This window comes from Hyperolius riggenbachi, chromosome 3 (genome assembly GCF_040937935.1).
Source record: "Hyperolius riggenbachi isolate aHypRig1 chromosome 3, aHypRig1.pri, whole genome shotgun sequence".
NCBI classification, from domain to species: domain Eukaryota; kingdom Metazoa; phylum Chordata; class Amphibia; order Anura; family Hyperoliidae; genus Hyperolius; species Hyperolius riggenbachi.
The window spans coordinates 486,858,122-486,877,931 of record NC_090648.1 but is presented as its reverse complement, the minus strand read 5'-3'; the positions used below and the strand labels follow the sequence as shown (position 1 = coordinate 486,877,931).

The 19,810-nt window shown below is 52.0% G+C and overlaps 1 long non-coding RNA gene across 1 annotated transcript in view; it reads left to right on the top strand.

The window, feature by feature from the left end:
- LOC137564361 (uncharacterized) overlaps positions 1-19,810 on the top strand; it is a 148,143-nt gene that overhangs the window by 56,452 nt on the left and 71,881 nt on the right. The window lies entirely within an intron of this gene.

Below are 19,810 nucleotides of genomic sequence, written 5' to 3'. Positions count from 1 at the left end.
TTAGGGAATAATACGACATGTGTTTATACGTGCCGGGGTGTCTGGGACAGACGATAATCCTGCATCCGACAGAACGCAAAGGTTTTATGCGCCGCCGCGGTGACAGCCTGAGCCTTCTCTAAAGCCCTTGTGTGTCTGTTATTTTATAAGCGAATTTTTCAAACCATACATCTCCATGCCTCCCCCTCCAGTAGCGCAATAAGATATTTATCAATACTTAGACCCAATTTCTGTGATAATGCATTTTTTGCACTTTTCCTGTAAAAAAATGTGCATGTGACAGTCTAAAGGGTTGTATTTTAGTTTAGGGGACCCTTAGGAAACCTCATGAGGAACAGTTCTCCAATTACAGCACCCTCAACAGCACCAAGCGTTGTGATTGGCTGAATAGTGTGGGTGTAACTAACTACAACCTAACGGAAACCTAGCAGTTGGAGAGGGTGCCGTCCACCCAATCACTTTAGCGGAATTTCCCTATGAGGTTTCCTGCTGGGTCCCCTTAACTAGACTAGCGCCGTCCTGCCATTTCCATTACATGCAAATATTCATTTTTGCTTACCGCACACATTTGTGTCCAGATCGCTTGTATTGATTCTCAAGGGCACCAGCTGCGAAATGCAATTTTGTGCCTCTTAGTGTGAAAATCGCACACAAAATTAAATCTGCAACCAGAGGCGGTTCTTCCATGAAGTAAAGTGAATCACCTGCATCAGGAGGGAAGAGGTGACTCCTTGTCCCTTCCCCAAATGCCCCCCTTCCAGGGACGGATCTAGGGGGGGGGGGGGGGGGGCAGGCGGGTCTCTTGCCCCAGGTGCAGTTTGTTGAATTCTTAAAAAGGCAGCAAAATTTGGATGGGGAATGGCAGTTTAGGCGCCAAAACCTGACCTTTAGGTGCCAAAACCTGACCTTGCCCCAGGCGCAACTTGGTCTAGATCCGTCCCTACCCCCTTCTTACACTCCCTGTCTCCCCCTCCCTAGATGTGTGGCGCCGCTTCACTCACCTGGTCTCAGCTTTCCAGCACTGGGATCTCCATCCGCCTGTCCAGCATCCTGTATCCATGGCTACAGTGGTCCCTCAGGTGACCTGGTAAGTGCTGCCGGGTACTATGAGGGGCCGCTGTAGTCAGGAAGCAAAACTTCCCACATGGCTGCCTGGCTGGTGATCTGATCGCTAATCTGAGAGCGGGTGAGTGATGCGGGGGCTGGTGCTGCACACCAGCAGGGAGGAGATGCTATGGGAGGAGGTGCAGCACATACCCGGCATCCTGGGGATCAGACGCTGCGGGCCAGCAGGGAGGAGATGCTATGGGAGGAGGTGCAGTACATGCGTACGTTAAAAAGGGGCGCTGGGAAAAAAGGGCGCCGGGTTTTTAACGATAAGCATGGATAACGTTTAAAAATGTATTGTACTGTATTTCGTTTAAAATTAATGTTTTATAAAGTTATAAATCATTAAATATTGTGCATTAAATCGGCAATTGTAAAAACGTTAATCTTTCGTTTAAATAGTGAAACGTATAATAACGTTTAAAAAAAAAAATTACTAAGTAACCCTCCCTGTACCTACCCCTAACCCCTAGACCCCCCTGTTGATGCCTAAACCTAAGCCCCCCCCTGTTGGTGCCTAAGTAACCCTCCCTGTACCTACCCCTAACCCCTAGACCCCCCTGTTGGTGCCTAAACCTAAGACCCCCCTGTTAGTGCCTAAACCTAAAACTCCCCTGTTGGTGCCTAAACCTAAGACCCCCTGTTGGTGCCTAAACCTAAGACCCCCTGTTGGTGCCTAAACCTAAGACCCCCCTGTTGGTGCCTAAACCTAAGACCCCCCTTTTGGTGCCTAAACCTAAGACCCCCTGTTGGTGCCTAAACCTAAGACCCCCCTGTTGGTGCCTAAACCTAAGACCCCCCTGTTGGTGCCTAAACCTAAGACCCCCCTGTTGGTTTTTTCGTTTAAAAATAATGTAAAAAAAAAAAAAAAAAAATGTACTGTTTTTCGTTTAAAAATAATGCTTGAAAAAAAATATTGTACTGTTTTTCGTTTAAAAATAATATTTAAAAATGTATAAATCATTAAATAATGTGTAATCATGAGAAGCAGTAATAAAACATTAAGTCTCCGGGCGCCGCTTTTAAAACGTTATTTTTCTCCGGCGCCCTTTTTTCCTAGCGGGCGCCCATTAAACGATATTTATTATAGGAGTGAATGGCGGCGCCCGATTTGTCCACTAGCCTCAGGCGCCCGAATTTACTGTTTCCGCAGTACATACCCGGCATCCTGGGGATCAGTTGCAGTGGGCCAGCAGGGAGGAGATGCTATGGGAGGAGGTGCAGCACATACCCGGCATCCGGGGGATCAGATGCTGCGGGCCAGCAGGGAGGAGATGCTATGGGAGGAGGTGCAACACATACCCGGCATCCTGGGGATCAGATGCTGCGGCCCAGCAGGGAGGAGATGCTATGGGAGGAGGTGCAGCACATACCCGGCATCCTGGGGATCAGATGCTGCGGGCCAGCAGGGAGGAGATGCTATGGGAGGAGGTGCAGCACATACCCGGCATCCTGGGGATTAGATGCTGCGGGCCAGCAGGGAGGAGATGCTATGGGAGGAGGTGCAGCAGATACCCGGCATCCTGGGGATCAGATGCTGCGGGCCAGCAGGGAGAAGATGCTATGGGAGGAGGGGCAGCACATAACCGGCATCCTGGGGATCAGATGCTGCGGGCCAGCAGGGAGGAGATGCTATGGTAGGAGGTGCAGCACATACCCGGCATCCTGGGGATCAGATGCTGCGGGCCAGCAGGGAGGAAATGCTATGGAAGGAGATGCAGCACATACCCGGCATCCCGGAGGATCAGTTGCTGTGGGCTAGCAGGGAGGAGATGCTATGGGAGGAGGTGCAGCACACACCCGGCCTCCTGGGGATCAGATGCTGCAGGCCAGCAGGGGGGAGATGCTATGGGAGGAGGTGCAGCACATACCTGGCATCCTGGGGATCAAATGCTGCAGGCCAGCAGGGAGGAGATGCTATGGGAGGAGGTGCAGCACATACCCGGCATCCTGGGGATCAGATGCTGCGGGCCAGCAGGGAGGAGATGCTATGGGAGGAGGGGCAGCACATACACGGCATCCTGGGGATCAGATGCTGCGGGCCAGCAGGGAGGAGATGCTATGGGAGGAGGGGCAGCACATACACGGCATCCTGGGGATCAGATGCTGCGGGCCAGCAGGGAAGAGATGCTATGGGAGGAGGTGCAGCACATACCCGGCATACTGGGGATCAGATGCAGTGGGCCAGCAGGGAGGAGATGCTATGGGAGGAGGTGCAGCACATACCCGGCATCCTTGGGATCAGATGCTGTTGGCCAGCAGGGAGGAGATGCTATGGGAGGAGGTGCAACACATACCCGGCAGCCTGGGGATCAGATGCTGCCAGTAGGGAGGAGATGCTATAGGAGGAGGTGCAGCACATACTCGGCATCCTGGGGATCAGATGCTGCTGGCCAGCAGGGAGGAGATGCTATGTGAGGAGGTGCAGCACATACCCGGCATCCTGGAGATCAGATGCTGCGGGCCAGCAGGGAGGAGATGCTATGGGAGGAGGTGCAGCACATACACGGCATCCTGGGGATCAGATGCTGCGGGCCAGCAGGGAGGAGATGCTATGGGAGGAGGTGCAGCACATACCCGGCATACTGGGGATCAGATGCAGTGGGCCAGCAGGGAGGAGATGCTATGGGAGGAGGTGCAGCACATACCCGGCATCCTTGGGATCAGATGCTGTGGGCTAGCAGGGAGGAGATGCTATGGGAGGAGGTGCAACACATACCCGGCATCCTGGGGATCAGATGCTGTGGGCCAGCAGGGAGGAGATGCTATGAGAGGAGGGGCAGCACATACACGGCATCCTGGGGATCAGATGCTGCTGGCCAGCAGGGAGGAGATGCTATGGGAGGAGGTGCAGCACATACCCGGCATCCTGGGGATCAGATGCTGCTGGGTCAGCAGGGAGGAGATGCTATGGGAGGAGGTGCAGCACATACCCGGCATCCTGGGGATGAGATGCTGCGGGCCAGCAGGGAGGAGATGCTATGGGAGGAGGTGCAGTACATACCCGGCATACTGGGGATCAGATGCTGCAGGGCAGCAGGGAGTAGATGCTATGGGAAGAGGTGCAGTACATACCCGGCATACTGGGGATCAGATGCTGCTGGGTCAGCAGGGAGGAGATGCTATGGGAGGAGGTGCAGCACATACCCGGCATCCTGGGGATCAGATGCTACGGGCCAGCAGGAAGGAGATGCTATGGGAGGAGGTGCAGCACATACCCGGCATCCTGGGGATCAGATGCTGCAGGGCCAGCAGGGAGGAGGTGCTATGGGAGGAGGTGCAGCACATACCCGGCATCCTGGGGATCAGAATCTGCGGGCCAGCAGGGAGGAGATGCTACGGGAGGAGGTGCAGCACATACCCGGCATCCTGGGGATCAGTTGCAGTGGGCCAGCAGGGAGGAGATGCTATGGGAAGAGGTGCAGCACATACCCGGCATCCTGGGGGATCAGATGCTGCAGGTCAGCAGGGAGGAGATGCTATGGGAGGTGGTGCAGCACATACCCGGCATCCTGGGGGATCAGATGCAGTGGGCCAGCAGGGAGGAGATGCCATGGGAGGAGGTGCAGCACATACCCGGCATCCTGGGGATCAGATGCTGTGGGCCAACAGGGAGGAGATGCTATGGGAGGAGGTGCAGCACATACCCGGCATCCGGGGGATCAGATGCTGTGGGCCAGCAGGGAGGAAAATGCTATGGGAGGAGATGCAGCACATACCCGGCATCCGGGGGATCAGATGCTGTGGGCCAGCAGGGAGGAAATGCTATGGAAAGAGATGCAGCACATACCCGGCATCCTGGGGATCAGATTCTGCAGGTCAGCAGGGAGGAGATGCTATGGGAGGTGGTGCAGCACATACCCGGCATCCTGGGGATCAGATGCTGTGGGCTAGCAGGGAGCAGATGCTATGGGAAGAGGTGCAGCACATACCCGGCATCCTGGGGATCAGATGCTGCGGGCCAGCAGGGAGGAGATGCTATGGGAGGAGGGGCAGCACATACACGGCATCCTGGGGATCAGATGCTGCCAGTAGGGAGGAGATGCTATAGGAGGAGGTGCAGCACATACTCGGCATCCTGGGGATCAGATGCTGCTGGCCAGCAGGGAGGAGATGCTATGTGAGGAGGTGCAGCGCATACCCGGCATCCTGGGGATCAGATGCTGCGGGCCAGCAGGGAGAAGATGCTATGGGAGGAGGGGCAGCACATACACGGCATCCTGGGGATCAGATGCTGCGGGCCAGCAGGGAGGAGATGCTATGGGAGGAGGTGCAGCACATACCCGGCATACTGGGGATCAGATGCAGTGGGCCAGCAGGGAGGAGATGCTATGGGAGGAGGTGCAGCACATACCCGGCATCCTTGGGATCAGATGCTGTGGGCTAGCAGGGAGGAGATGCTATGGGAGGAGGTGCAACACATACCCGGCATCCTTGGGATCAGATGCTGTGGGCCAGCAGGGAGGAGATGCTATGAGAGGAGGGGCAGCACATACACAGCATCCTGGGGATCAGATGCTGCTGGCCAGCAGGGAGGAGATGCTATGGGAGGAGGTGCAGCACATACCCGGCATACTGGGGATCAGATGCAGTGGGCCAGCAGGGAGGAGATGCTATGGGAGGAGGTGCAGCACATACCCGGCATCCTGGGGATGAGATGCTGCGGGCCAGCAGGGAGGAGATGCTATGGGAGGAGGTGCAGTACATACCCGGCATACTGGGGATCAGATGCTGCAGGGCAGCAGGGAGTAGATGCTATGGGAAGAGGTGCAGTACATACCCGGCATACTGGGGATCAGATGCTGCTGGGTCAGCAGGGAGGAGATGCTATGGGAGGAGGTGCAGCACATACCCGGCATCCTGGGGATCAGATGCTACGGGCCAGCAGGAAGGAGATGCTATGGGAGGAGGTGCAGCACATACCCGGCATCCTGGGGATCAGTTGCAGTGGGCCAGCAGGGAGGAGATGCTATGGGAAGAGGTGCAGCACATACCCGGCATCCTGGGGGATCAGATGCTGCAGGTCAGCAGGGAGGAGATGCTATGGGAGGTGGTGCAGCACATACCCAGCATCCTGGGGGATCAGATGCAGTGGGCCAGCAGGGAGGAGATGCCATGGGAGGAGGTGCAGCACATACCCGGCATCCTGGGGATCAGATGCTGTGGGCCAACAGGGAGGAGATGCTATGGGAGGAGGTGCAGCACATACCCGGCATCCGGGGGATCAGATGCTGTGGGCCAGCAGGGAGGAAAATGCTATGGGAGGAGATGCAGCACATACCCGGCATCCGGGGGATCAGATGCTGTGGGCCAGCAGGGAGGAAATGCTATGGAAAGAGATGCAGCACATACCCGGCATCCTGGGGATCAGATTCTGCAGGTCAGCAGGGAGGAGATGCTATGGGAGGTGGTGCAGCACATACCCGGCATCCTGGGGATCAGATGCTGTGGGCTAGCAGGGAGCAGATGCTATGGGAAGAGGTGCAGCACATACCCGGCATCCTGGGGATCAGATGCTGCGGGCCAGCAGGGAGAAAATGCTATGGGAGGAGGTGCAGCACATACCCGGCATCCTTGGGATCAGATGCTGTGGACCAGCAGGGAGGAGATGCTATGGGAGGAGGTGCAGCACATACCCGGCATCCTTGGAATCAGATGCTGTGGGCCAGCAGGGAGGAGATGCTATGGGAAGAGGTGCAGCACATACCCGGCATCCTGGGGATCAGATGCTGCGAGCCAGCAGGGAGGAAATGCTATGGGAGGAGGTGCAGCACATACCCGGCATCCTGGGGATCAGATGCTGCGGGCCAGCAGGGAGGGGACGCTATGGGAGGAGGTGCAGCACATACCCGGCATCCTGGGGATCAGATGCTGTGGGCCAGCAGGGAGGAGATGCTATGGGAGGAGGTGCAGCACATACCCGGCAACCTGGGGATCAGATGCTGTGGGCCAGCAGGGAGGAGATGCTATGGGAGGAGGTGCAGCATGTGGTGATATATTGGGGTGCTGATGATGTTAGGAATAAAGGAATATATTCTTTCATTTTTCTGCCTGTGTTCCGTGTAAGTCTGCCAGAAGGGAGCTGTTACCTTGAGTTGCTTGGGGCCAGGAAATGGGTGATTGTCTTGACCATGAGGTGCTTTGAGTCTGTATGCAGTTCCTCTGAGAGTGCTAATGGGATTATCTGCCTGGCTGTTTGAACTCAGGAGATGGCCCATTGTCTCAATACACTAAGCCAGAGGACCAGTGTCTGGAGACTAACACAGGAACCTCTGAAATGTACATGACAGGCTATTAGAAATGGGTGAAGTCCTTTTGATACCATTTTTTACCTGTGGAAATTGAATATCTCTGGAAGCAGGGGGCTGGGACATTAGCATACAGTTCCTCTGGACAGCCAGAAAACAGGTAATTAGGAAACACTTAATCAGACAGTTGCTTTGAAGCAGATCACACAGGACATCCTGCTGCAATGTGAAAGCCTTAATCAATTGTCACCTGTAACCTGGGGAGATGGGAGGTTAACAAAGTCTTTTGTTGTATAGGACACTGTTCACATGTGGATGTCAGATCTCTGGGAAATCAAATTATGTCTGAGGATGTTATTAAATCTAGCTTCCCCCCGTCCACACAGGCTTACAGCCTCCAGGCGTATTTCATAGTATAAAACCGCAGCTGGGATAGCCACAACTTGTAGTTCTTGGAGGTAGCTCACACGGCTAGAACTAACCTGGTTCCTGACCAGAAGTGCGTACCGCCCGCAACAACACCAGATCGATACGCTGGTACGTTTATTTCCCGTTTATTTTGGTAAGCAAAATCGCTTTGTGTGTTATCTTTGTACATTTTATCTTGTAACTAGTTTTACTTTGTTTTTTTGTAATCTTTTTGTATATATTCAGTTTTGCACTGTTCTATGTTTTTCTAGAATATTAAATTATTATTTAATAAGTTTGACTTCTGCCGTACTAAACTAACACTCATAGCCTAGAAGAGACTGAAGTGTAACCGTGTATAAGTTCATGCCTAATTGTACGCTTGAGCAACACTACCGTAGGAAATTGTAATTGCATTGTGTGTGGGGGCGTTTGTCATACGTTGGCCTAAGCGCGCAGCTGACCCAACGTACGAACAACGCCAGTGCGAGTAGCTAACAGTATCGTTCGGAACGACTGTTAGTGGGTCTTTGCTTCACGACAGTGTAAGATTGCAACTGTGTGTGTGTGTGGGTGCGTGGCGTTCCCGTAGTTGGCCTAAGCGCAAAGCTGACCCAAATACGAAAACGCGGAGTGCGCGCTGAGGACTCGACAGCAGAGTGGAAGTGTCTAGCAACGCTAGTGGTGGCAGTGAGAGGTGTTTTGAGGGGTTCCAGCCTTGTTTGTAGCTTAAATAAGGCTGTTCCCCGCTTAATCTGGTCAAACCCGCAGTCGGGAACCGTATACGCAGGCGTGCCGCGGGCCGGTTCCTGACATAACTGGCTGGCAGTGGTGGCATCGTTTAGTACATTAGTACGCAGTTTAGCTCGCTATTCTGAGTACTAAAGGCTGGAAGCTTGCTAGAAGCAACTAGCCTACAGAAGTCTACTCAGTGCAGAATCTATATACGTTTTTTTTTTTGTTCAAAGATACACACTTGGTGTTTGCTTTCCCTCCCCCCCTTTTTTTTTTCTTTTTATTTTGTGCAACACGATGGCTCAGAAAGCATCCAGCTATGCGAGGCAAAACAAAGAGATACTACTCAACCTGTGTGAGCACAAAGGCATCGAGACGGTGAGCGGCCAGACTAAGGAGCAGTTAGTTCGTGCGCTCGAGGAGCATGATGAGGCAGAACGAGCCCGTGCTTCAACGTCAGCAGATGCAGCTCACGACACGCCAGAGGAGGAATCGCTCCCGCCACAGGATGCGAGTGGAGACGATGTCCTGGATGATCCACCTAACACGGAGATGACATCTCTGGAAGCCGACCTACAGCTACTAGGTTCGGCTGAGCCTGAACTGCGCCTAAAGCTGATTCTGGAACATCGGCAAGCAGAGAGGGAACAAGCTGCCCAGCGACTCCAGGCCGAGAGGGACAGACTCCGGGCAGAAGAGGGAAGAGCTGAACGGCAACACCAGCTGGAGCTGGCTAAACTTCAGCAGCAGAACCGGTCTGCTGGACCCGCAGAACGCGAAGGTGAGCGAGTCCACAGAATCCCCCTGGATAAGTTCCCCGCTATGGACAAGGACTCTGACATAGACACTTTCCTACAGGGGTTTGAAAGGACTTGTCGGCAGTATGGGGTGCCCCGTGAGCAGTGGGCAAGATACCTCACACCAGGGCTGAGAGGCAAGGCCCTGGAGGCGTTTGTGCGTCTCCCCCAGGAGGAAGAAACAGACTTTGAGGCAATTAAGAAAGCCATCATTGCGCGATACCACCTCACGCCAGAGGTGTATCGCAAACGTTTCAGGACAGTGCAGCGAGGTCCTAATGACAGTTACCTGGATCATGCTTGCAACCTGCGCACTGCCTTCCAGCAGTGGGTAAAAGGACTGGCTGTTGAAACCTTTGATGCCCTGCAGGAACTGATAATAAAAGACCAGTTCCTCCACACTTGCCCTGTTGAGGTCCGGCAGTTTGTACGGGACCGAGAGCCAAAGACCGTGGATGAGGCCGCGAAAGTTGCTGATGCCTACACGTCCAATCGAGCATCTGATTTTCGGAGGACTACGGCGCCCAGCTGGAAGGGAGAAAAGCCTGCGAGACCTTCTCCTCTGAGCACCCAGCGAAGCCAGGTCCCGCAGCCGCCTGGAGGTAGAACAGCCACCGTTGACACTCGGAGATGTTTTGCCTGTAACAAACCGGGTCACATCAGTGCTACGTGCCCAGAAAAGAAGAAGGAAGCCCCAAACTCTGGCGGGGCCCGGAATGCGTTGTGTGCCACCAGGAATTCAGGTAGCTATGCAGAGAATCTGCAACCTGTCACGGTTGGGGATACGGTTACCACCGGTCTAAGAGACACTGGAGCAGAGGTGACTCTAGTGCACCCCCAGCTTGTGAACCCTGAGGAGTACATTCCTGGCAAGACTATGGCTGTCAAAGGAGTTGGGGGTGTCACCCCCGCCATACCCACCGCCTTGGTCCACCTGGATTGGGGGGCCGGCAGCGGAATGAAAGAAGTGGGGGTAACGGATGCCATCCCCACAAACGTTTTGTTGGGTACTGACCTGGGACGGTTAGTGGCCCGGTATGAGCCTACTCCACACCCCATGGGGCCTGCACCCCCAGCAGAAGTTCAGGACTCTTGCAAGGTACTGTGTGATAATGCTGTGCAAGCGGGGAGTGCTGGTGAGGCCCCAGGGGCTACGGACTGTGTACTAGGAGCCAGCTCTAGTGAGTCTCCAGTACCCAGGCCTGGAGGAGGACATGTTGTTACCATGAATGCAGATAATGTTGATGTAAAATGTGATGTGTTGCATAATGACATGTGTACCGTGAACGTTCCGTCAGCTGCAGTGGTGACCCGCAGTGCTCACCGGGCTGCAGCAGACGAATTGTCCACTGAAGGGGCTGATGTCACTGGGTCGGGCTCTTCCACTTCAGAGCCTGGCTCTGAGAACCCAGAGGCCTCTCAGTTTGCCACCTCCCTGGTGCCTGTGGCCGACAGCGCTGAGTTCTCCGAGGCTGTGCGACTTGATAGCAGCCTGGAAGAGCTCAGGAGTCTGGCGGACAGGGCACCGGTGGAGGGCGACAGAGTGAGGGTGTACTGGGAACACGGCAGACTGTACAGAGAGGTTATTCCCTCTGAGCCGTCTGAAGTGGAGGAGGCTGACCGGCAGTTGATTGTTCCTCACAGGTACAGGGAGCAGCTATTGAGAATAGCACATGAGGTGCCCCTGGCTGGTCACTTGGGGATCCGCAAGACCAAATCCCGGCTTGCCCACAATTTTTATTGGCCCCACATGGGGACAGATATTGCTGATTTTTGCCGGTCTTGTGTCGCCTGTCAGCGGGTCGGCAAAGCAGGTGACACCGACAAAGCCCCACTGAGGCCCTTACCCATAATAGAGGAGCCCTTCCAAAGGGTTGCTGTTGACATAATTGGGCCTCTAGCGGTACCCAGCAGCACAGGGAAACGTTTCATTCTTACGGTGGTAGATTATGCCACTCGCTACCCTGAAGCTGTAGCCCTGAGCTCCATACGGGCAGACAAGGTTGCGGACGCATTGGTGCGCATTTTCTCACGGGTCGGTTTTCCCCGCGAAATGCTCACCGATCACGGCCCGCAATTCATGTCGCGCCTAATGGAATGCCTCTGTAAGCAGATGCAGGTAGAACACATCATGGCCAGCCCTTACCACCCCCAGACAAATGGGTTATGTGAGCGGTTTAATGGTACTCTAAAACAGATGCTAAGGGTGTTTGTTGAATCGCAAGGGAGAGACTGGGAGCGATACCTGCCCCACTTACTGTTTGCTTATCGTGAGGTGCCCCAGGCATCCACCGGGTTCTCGCCCTTTGAGCTATTATATGGGAGGAGGGTACGCGGACCCCTCGATCTCATTCGAGAGGTCTGGGAGGGGCAGGATATGGGCCCCGGGGTCTCCATAGTGGAATACGTTCTGAAGTTCCGGGAAAAGATGGACACCCTGGTGGGGTTAGTGCGAGAGAATCTGACTCAAGCCCAGGCCACCCAGAAGCAGTGGTATGACCACGGGGCTAGGGAGAGAGTTTATGAGGTAGGTCGCAAGGTATGGGTCCTAAACCCGATGCGACAGAATAAGCTGCAGGCCGCTTGGGATGGGCCCTATACCATACATAGGAAGATTAGTGATGTGACCTATGTGGTCGCGCTGGATGACCGAGGTAAGCAGCTGAAAACATACCATGTAAATATGTTAAAGGAACATCATGCTAGAACCGCTTGCGCTCTCCCTGTCTGCAGTTTGCTACCGGATGGTGAAGCAGAGGCTCTGGTTGACATCCTGGCATCCACCCAGGAAACCGACTCTGTTACCGAGGTGCAGATCAATCCGGAGTTGACAGCAGAGCAGCAGGCTGGGCTATCTGATGTGCTGACCCTTTACCGTGGTACCTTTACAGCCCGCCCTGGTCTGACCAGCCTGGCTGTACACCATGTTGACACCGGAAATAACAAGCCGGTTAGACAGTCAGCCTATAGAGTCTCCCCTGAGGTTCAGGCCCACATCAGCAAGGAGATTGAGGAAATGCTGTCACTAGGGGTGATCCAACGGTCGCACAGCGCATGGGCATCACCTGTAGTGCTAGTACCCAAACGGGACCAGACCACTCGGTTCTGTGTAGATTATCGAAAACTAAATTTGATAACTGCATCAGATGCTTACCCAATGCCGAGGGTCGACGAATTGTTAGATAAGCTAGCTGGCGCGCAATATCTAACAATCGTGGATTTGAGTCGGGGATACTGGCAGGTCCCTCTAACAGCTGAGGCACGGGAGAGGTCTGCCTTTATCACCCCCTCAGGTCTGTTTGAGTTTAATGTGATGCCTTTTGGGATGAAAAACGCCCCAGCCACCTTCCAAAGGGTTGTAAATGGTCTCCTGGAAGGTTTGGAACACTGCGCTGTCGCCTACCTAGATGACATCGCCGTGTTTAGCGCCAACTGGAACGACCACTTAGCGCAGCTGTCACAGGTTTTGGGGCGCATCACTGCAGCAGGACTAACAGTCAAGCCTAGCAAGTGTCAGATAGGCATGAAACAGGTACAGTACCTGGGACATGTGGTGGGGGGGGGAGAGCTTCGTCCAGATACTGGGAAGGTAGATGCCATTGTGTCCTGGCCCACCCCCCACACGAAGAAGCAGATTCAGTCCTTCTTAGGGACTGCGGGGTACTATAGAAAGTTTGTCCCCAGCTACAGTGCCCTCGCCAAGCCCTTGACAGACCTCACAAAAAAGAAGCTGCCCAAGCAGATTCTCTGGACACCAGAATGTGAACAGTCATTCACAGCTCTGAAGAGGGCCCTAGCCAGCCCTCCCGTGTTGCAAGCGCCAGACTTCAGCCGACGGTTTGTAGTCCAGACGGACGCCTCAGCCTTTGGCCTAGGTGCTGTATTAAGCCAGGTAAACCAAACTGGGGAAGAACATCCGATTCTGTACTTAAGTCGGAAGCTGCTACCCCGGGAGGTAGCTTACGCCACCATAGAGAAGGAGTGCTTGGCAATTGTATGGGCCCTACAAAAGCTGCAGCACTATCTCTACGGTCGTGTATTCACCGTCGTAACCGACCACAACCCTCTTAGTTGGTTACATCGGGTTTCTGGGGACAATGGAAAACTGCTGAGATGGAGCTTAGTTCTCCAACAGTATAGCTTCACCATTCAACATAGGAAGGGGAGCAATCATGGGAATGCTGATGGACTGTCCCGTCAAGCAGAACCAACAATGTAGGTGCTGGCAGGATAATCTGGGAAGATCATCTGCCTTGCCCCATTCTAAAGAGGGGAGTTGTGGTGATATATTGGGGTGCTGATGATGTTAGGAATAAAGGAATATATTCTTTCATTTTTCTGCCTGTGTTCCGTGTAAGTCTGCCAGAAGGGAGCTGTTACCTTGAGTTGCTTGGGGCCAGGAAATGGGTGATTGTCTTGACCATGAGGTGCTTTGAGTCTGTATGCAGTTCCTCTGAGAGTGCTAATGGGATTATCTGCCTGGCTGTTTGAACTCAGGAGATGGCCCATTGTCTCAATACACTAAGCCAGAGGACCAGTGTCTGGAGACTAACACAGGAACCTCTGAAATGTACATGACAGGCTATTAGAAATGGGTGAAGTCCTTTTGATACCATTTTTTACCTGTGGAAATTGAATATCTCTGGAAGCAGGGGGCTGGGACATTAGCATACAGTTCCTCTGGACAGCCAGAAAACAGGTAATTAGGAAACACTTAATCAGACAGTTGCTTTGAAGCAGATCACACAGGACATCCTGCTGCAATGTGAAAGCCTTAATCAATTGTCACCTGTAACCTGGGGAGATGGGAGGTTAACAAAGTCTTTTGTTGTATAGGACACTGTTCACATGTGGATGTCAGATCTCTGGGAAATCAAATTATGTCTGAGGATGTTATTAAATCTAGCTTCCCCCCGTCCACACAGGCTTACAGCCTCCAGGCGTATTTCATAGTATAAAACCGCAGCTGGGATAGCCACAACTTGTAGTTCTTGGAGGTAGCTCACACGGCTAGAACTAACCTGGTTCCTGACCAGAAGTGCGTACCGCCCGCAACAACACCAGATCGATACGCTGGTACGTTTATTTCCCGTTTATTTTGGTAAGCAAAATCGCTTTGTGTGTTATCTTTGTACATTTTATCTTGTAACTAGTTTTACTTTGTTTTTTTGTAATCTTTTTGTATATATTCAGTTTTGCACTGTTCTATGTTTTTCTAGAATATTAAATTATTATTTAATAAGTTTGACTTCTGCCGTACTAAACTAACACTCATAGCCTAGAAGAGACTGAAGTGTAACCGTGTATAAGTTCATGCCTAATTGTACGCTTGAGCAACACTACCGTAGGAAATTGTAATTGCATTGTGTGTGGGGGCGTTTGTCATACGTTGGCCTAAGCGCGCAGCTGACCCAACGTACGAACAACGCCAGTGCGAGTAGCTAACAGTATCGTTCGGAACGACTGTTAGTGGGTCTTTGCTTCACGACAGTGTAAGATTGCAACTGTGTGTGTGTGTGGGTGCGTGGCGTTCCCGTAGTTGGCCTAAGCGCAAAGCTGACCCAAATACGAAAACGCGGAGTGCGTGCTGAGGACTCGACAGCAGAGTGGAAGTGTCTAGCAACGCTAGTGGTGGCAGTGAGAGGTGTTTTGAGGGGTTCCAGCCTTGTTTGTAGCTTAAATAAGGCTGTTCCCCGCTTAATCTGGTCAAACCCGCAGTCGGGAACCGTATACGCAGGCGTGCCGCGGGCCGGTTCCTGACACAGCACATACCTGGCATCCTGGGGATCAGATGCTGCGGGCCAGCAGGGAGGAGATGCTATGGGAGGAGGTGCAGCACATACACGGCATCCTAGGGATCAGATGCTGCGGGCCAGCAGGGAGGAGATGCTATGGGAGGAAGTGCAACACATACCCGGCATCCTGGGGATCAGATGCTGCGGGCCAGCAGGGAGGAGATGCTGTCTTGGAGGAAGAGGAGGGAGGTAAGCGTAGTGCCAGTGCCTGCAATGCACAACCCAATGTGTCTCTCCTCTCACGTCCAACTTTGCACACACATGTCGTGGAGCATCCCCGCAATGTATTGCTTCAAGCACAAAAAGTCTAGAACAGGCCCTGCCTGCAACCATTCGCCTACTTCAGTGTGCCTCAAACCTGTCCTCGTAACTCCCCAGCGGTGCATGTTTTGCAGGCAGCCTCACCTATGCTTAGGCGGAGTAATTGGTGTCTCAGCTAGGTGGATTCCATGTGGCTGAGACACTAATTAACCCCACCTGCGGATAAGTAAGGTTGCCTGCAAAACATGCACCGTTGGGGAGTCACGAGGTCAGGTTTGAGAAACACTGTCCTACTTCAACCCGTGAAGGAAGTAAAGAGGAGGAAGTTATCATATGTTGATCTTACTAGATGGACTATATAGAATGGACACTTGCGGAAAAGCAACACAAAAAAATTCACATAAAAAAAACACAATAAATGTTGACCTTTGAGCGCAGAAAGCAAGCTTGTAGTGGAAACAAGGCCTTGAAGGTGTGGTAAGTACCTAAACCTTAGAATATCACCGAAGGTTTAAAGAATGGGGTTTCAAATGGTGCCAAAACACTTTTTTGTTGGTCAAAAAAAAAATCATATTTAATTCTTGTACAAAATCTTCAGATCATTACAAATTGAGGGTTCACATGCAACTTCACATACAGAGTCCTAAATAATGGCCTGATGTGTTTCGTGGCGAACAACCGCTTCCTCAGAGGAACAAGAAATAACAAGTACAGTCAGTTCCTTAAAGGGACTCAGTGACAGTACGCGAATTCGCGATTAAACCTCGCATGTGCAGTACTGTCACGCCGGATGCCGTGATGACGCGAGGCGGCCGGTGTGTGACATCAGCTATGACCTATACGGAAGAAGGAGCCCGACACTCGGCCGAGTGTCGCAGGGGAGCCGCCGGACAGCCATATATGGACAGGCCTTGGGAGAAGAGCCAGGAGGCCGCCGTGGGACGTCCCGACCTACACTGGGCGGCAGAAAGCCTCAGGTGAGTACTATTTTCTTATTTATTTTGACCTCGGAGTCTCTTTAAGGTGTAATAACTTGTATCTGTGATGCTGATAACAACAGTGCTCCACGCAGAGTGCGTCCCTCTTCACTCAGCATGGAGCGTTGTTATTGTCAGCATCACAGATACAAGGTATTACACCTTAAGTGTACCTGAGGGGAAAAACATGCCCCTAGGGGATACTTACCTCGAGAGGGGGAAGCCTCTGGATCTTAAAGAGGCTTCCCCCCCCCCCCCCCCCTCAGTCCTTTACCAGAGGGGACCTTGCTTGTCGGCGGTGCACGCAGGTGTACTAGCGGCTACCCGCTCCCACGGAAATGGCTGAGCCTGATCATCTGTGATTTTGGTTGACAGTCGCACAGTGGCTGATTTTTCCGCTATTGGTTGAGGGGCATGGGCTGTTCTAAGCAGAGTTGAGGGGGAGGAGACAATTTGTAACTTCCAAAAGACTGTCAGGCTCTCTTGAAGACTTTCTGGGAGTCCACAGCCGGAACCACAAGCCCACTGCCTCAGTTGGATTCAACCCAGTCCATTGACTTGTGTGCAGCGCATAGTGAAAACTTAAGGTGCCCAATAACAATACAAATTTAGCAAACAAATGACCTCCAATAATTGTGATCGGAGGGTAATGATGGGCCTACAAACGGGATAAATAATTTAACAAGGCAACAAGGCATCAATCCAAAAAAAAAACCATTATTGATCATTTGTTGGCGATTGGCACCAGCCACCAGCAACACTACCTGATCTGACCGATCGTAAGGTTGACAGTTTGCTAAATTGCACCATTCATGGGATTGGGAGGGGCGAGGAATGTCAGCCCCACCTGACCTCCCAGAAGGCTTCACTCTCCCACCAGACCCAGAGAGAGGGACTTCAAAAGGCAGCTAAATACTGTAGAGGCATTTTTGAACTTTTTTTGTACACTTTGAATCTCGTCCTGCACAACTAGTGGGACAGAGTACAAAGCACAAGTCATTTTGCCTGAAGAGTCACTTTAAATAAAAAAGTTTTTGCGCGTCTTCAAAGAGTGACTGTGTAGAATTTAGAAAAAAAAGAATAATGTTATATACCTGTAACTGTACTCCCTTGTATGCCTGGCTGCAGCAGAGGTGAAACAACAGCCCACAAGACCCCCCTGCAAAATTGTCATGGGACTACCCCTGGAATGCAAACTTCTCCACACCCTACCTGACTCCCCCCCCCCCCCCCCCCCCCCCCCGCACATACCTTGCTCCGATACGCATATAGAATAGCTCAGGGACCAGAGTAATATTTACCTTCTCCAGCGTTGCTGGTCTCCTCCGTGCATCACAGCTGCACACTCTCTGCTGCCATTTGCTGGCCCCCGATCATGTGACTCTCATTGCTCATGTGATCGGGAGGCAGCGAATTGCAGCAGAAAGTATGCGGCTGTGATGCATGAAGGAGACACACAGTGCTGGTGCAGGTAAACATTACTCCACTACCTGTGCTACTCTGCATGTGGGTAAGAAGAGGGAGAAGGAGTGGGCCCCCGGGCCCTCCAGCAGCTGCAGGGGTTATTGTTACGCCCCTGCACTGCAGCCCACTTCATAAGACCTGTATTCTCCACTGGCAGATCTTCTGGAGCCAGTGGAACAAAGTACTGAAGATGCCGCCAGTCTCCATGGAGGATAGGGACACCCAGAAGGAATTAGGTAAGCAGGTATGGTCGTAGCCAGCCAACTTTGCTACGCTGGAACTACGAGTAGTTTTACGCAATTACGCTTTGCCAAACTACGGCTCCGAAATCAAATATTCGCTTTGTATGCATTTCGTAGACTACGCGTTAAAATACGCAATTACCCGTAGTGTGAAGCATAGTGTATGCTGATGCTTATGCCCGCATGCAGAAAATTTTACGCATTAATACCTCTTTAAATGCTTATACCGGGAACTCTTCTATGCCTACATTCCCCTTTCCAATGCATAAATTGGTAAGCATACAATCGCGCGCGGGAAATTAGACGCGAGTAACACATTCGTAGTTCACTACGCATACACATGTTAACTACGCATAGTGGGCGTAAATTCGTAAGCGTCGTTTTGAAACTTCGCCTATGAACTACGATGCGTAGATGCGAACTACGATGCGTAAATTCACAATGGTGTAGTTTCTGCTCATCCCTGAGCAGCACCACCAGAGGGCAAAGTAGTCACCGCCATCGGCTGGCCCGTACGGTGAATGATTAGTTGGGGTCGGCCGGTGCTCCAGACAATATGGAGAGTAATGATGACCCCATGGACAAAACAACTGGATACCTGGCCTGAACTCGCTCAGTATGCACTGGAGCTTCCTGCATGCCCCGCCGCCAGTGTTCTTTCTGAGAGAGTATTTAGTGCTACAGGTGGGGCGGTCACCGACCAACAGACCCGTCTGCCCACAGACAATGTGGACATACTAACGTTCATAAAAATGAACGAGTCATGGATCAGTGATAATTACAAGGCCCCTCTCACTGATTCACACTGAAGATTGGACAGACTAAATTACAATTTTGCTGTAATGACTAACGTGGAACCACCTCTAGATCCCATGGCCTACGACAACTCCTGCTGCTCCCAAAAAAAACTATGACTGCTGTGAAACCACCTCTAGGTTCCATGGCCTATGACAACTCCTGCTGCTCCCCCCAAAAAATTGTCATGACCGCTGTGAAACCACCTCTAGGTCTCATGGCCTACGACAGCTCAGGCTGCTCCAAAAAAACCCAAAAAATTAATCAGGATTGTGATTCAGCCACCACTACAGCCAAAGTTATCAGCAGGACTGCCAGGGAACTGGTATTTGTTTAAAAGGAAACATCCATTACGTTCCCTTTAACATTGTGGTTCCGCCGGAATGCGGAATTCCGCGGAATACTACGGGGATCCACTCAGTATTAGCAGATTCTGGAGACTAATGTCCAGGAATCAGTGACAAAGCTGAAGCTGTGCCGGGGCTGCATCTTTCAACAGGATGACTCTAAATACTGCTCAAAATCCACTAAGGCATTCATGCAGAGGAACAAGTACAACGTTCTGGAATGGCCATCTCGGTCCCCAGACCTGAATATAATTGAAAATCTGTGATGTCACTGGTGTGAGTTAAAGAGAGCTGTCCATGCTCGGAAGCCATCAAACCTGAATGAACTAGAGATGTTTAGTAAAGAGGAAAGGTCCAAAATACCTTCAACCAGAATCCAGACTCTCATTGGAACCTACAGGAAGCATTTAGAGGCGGTAATTTCTGCAAAAGGAGGATCTACTAAGTATTGATTTCATTTCTTTTTTTTAAAAATCCCATAAATCCCAAATGTATGCACTTACCTAATTTTGTTTAAACAATTATTGCACACTTTCTGTAAATCCAATAAACTTCATTTCACTTCTCAAATATCACTGTGTGTGTCTCCTATATGATATATTTAACTGACAATTTTTATCGTAACAACCAACGA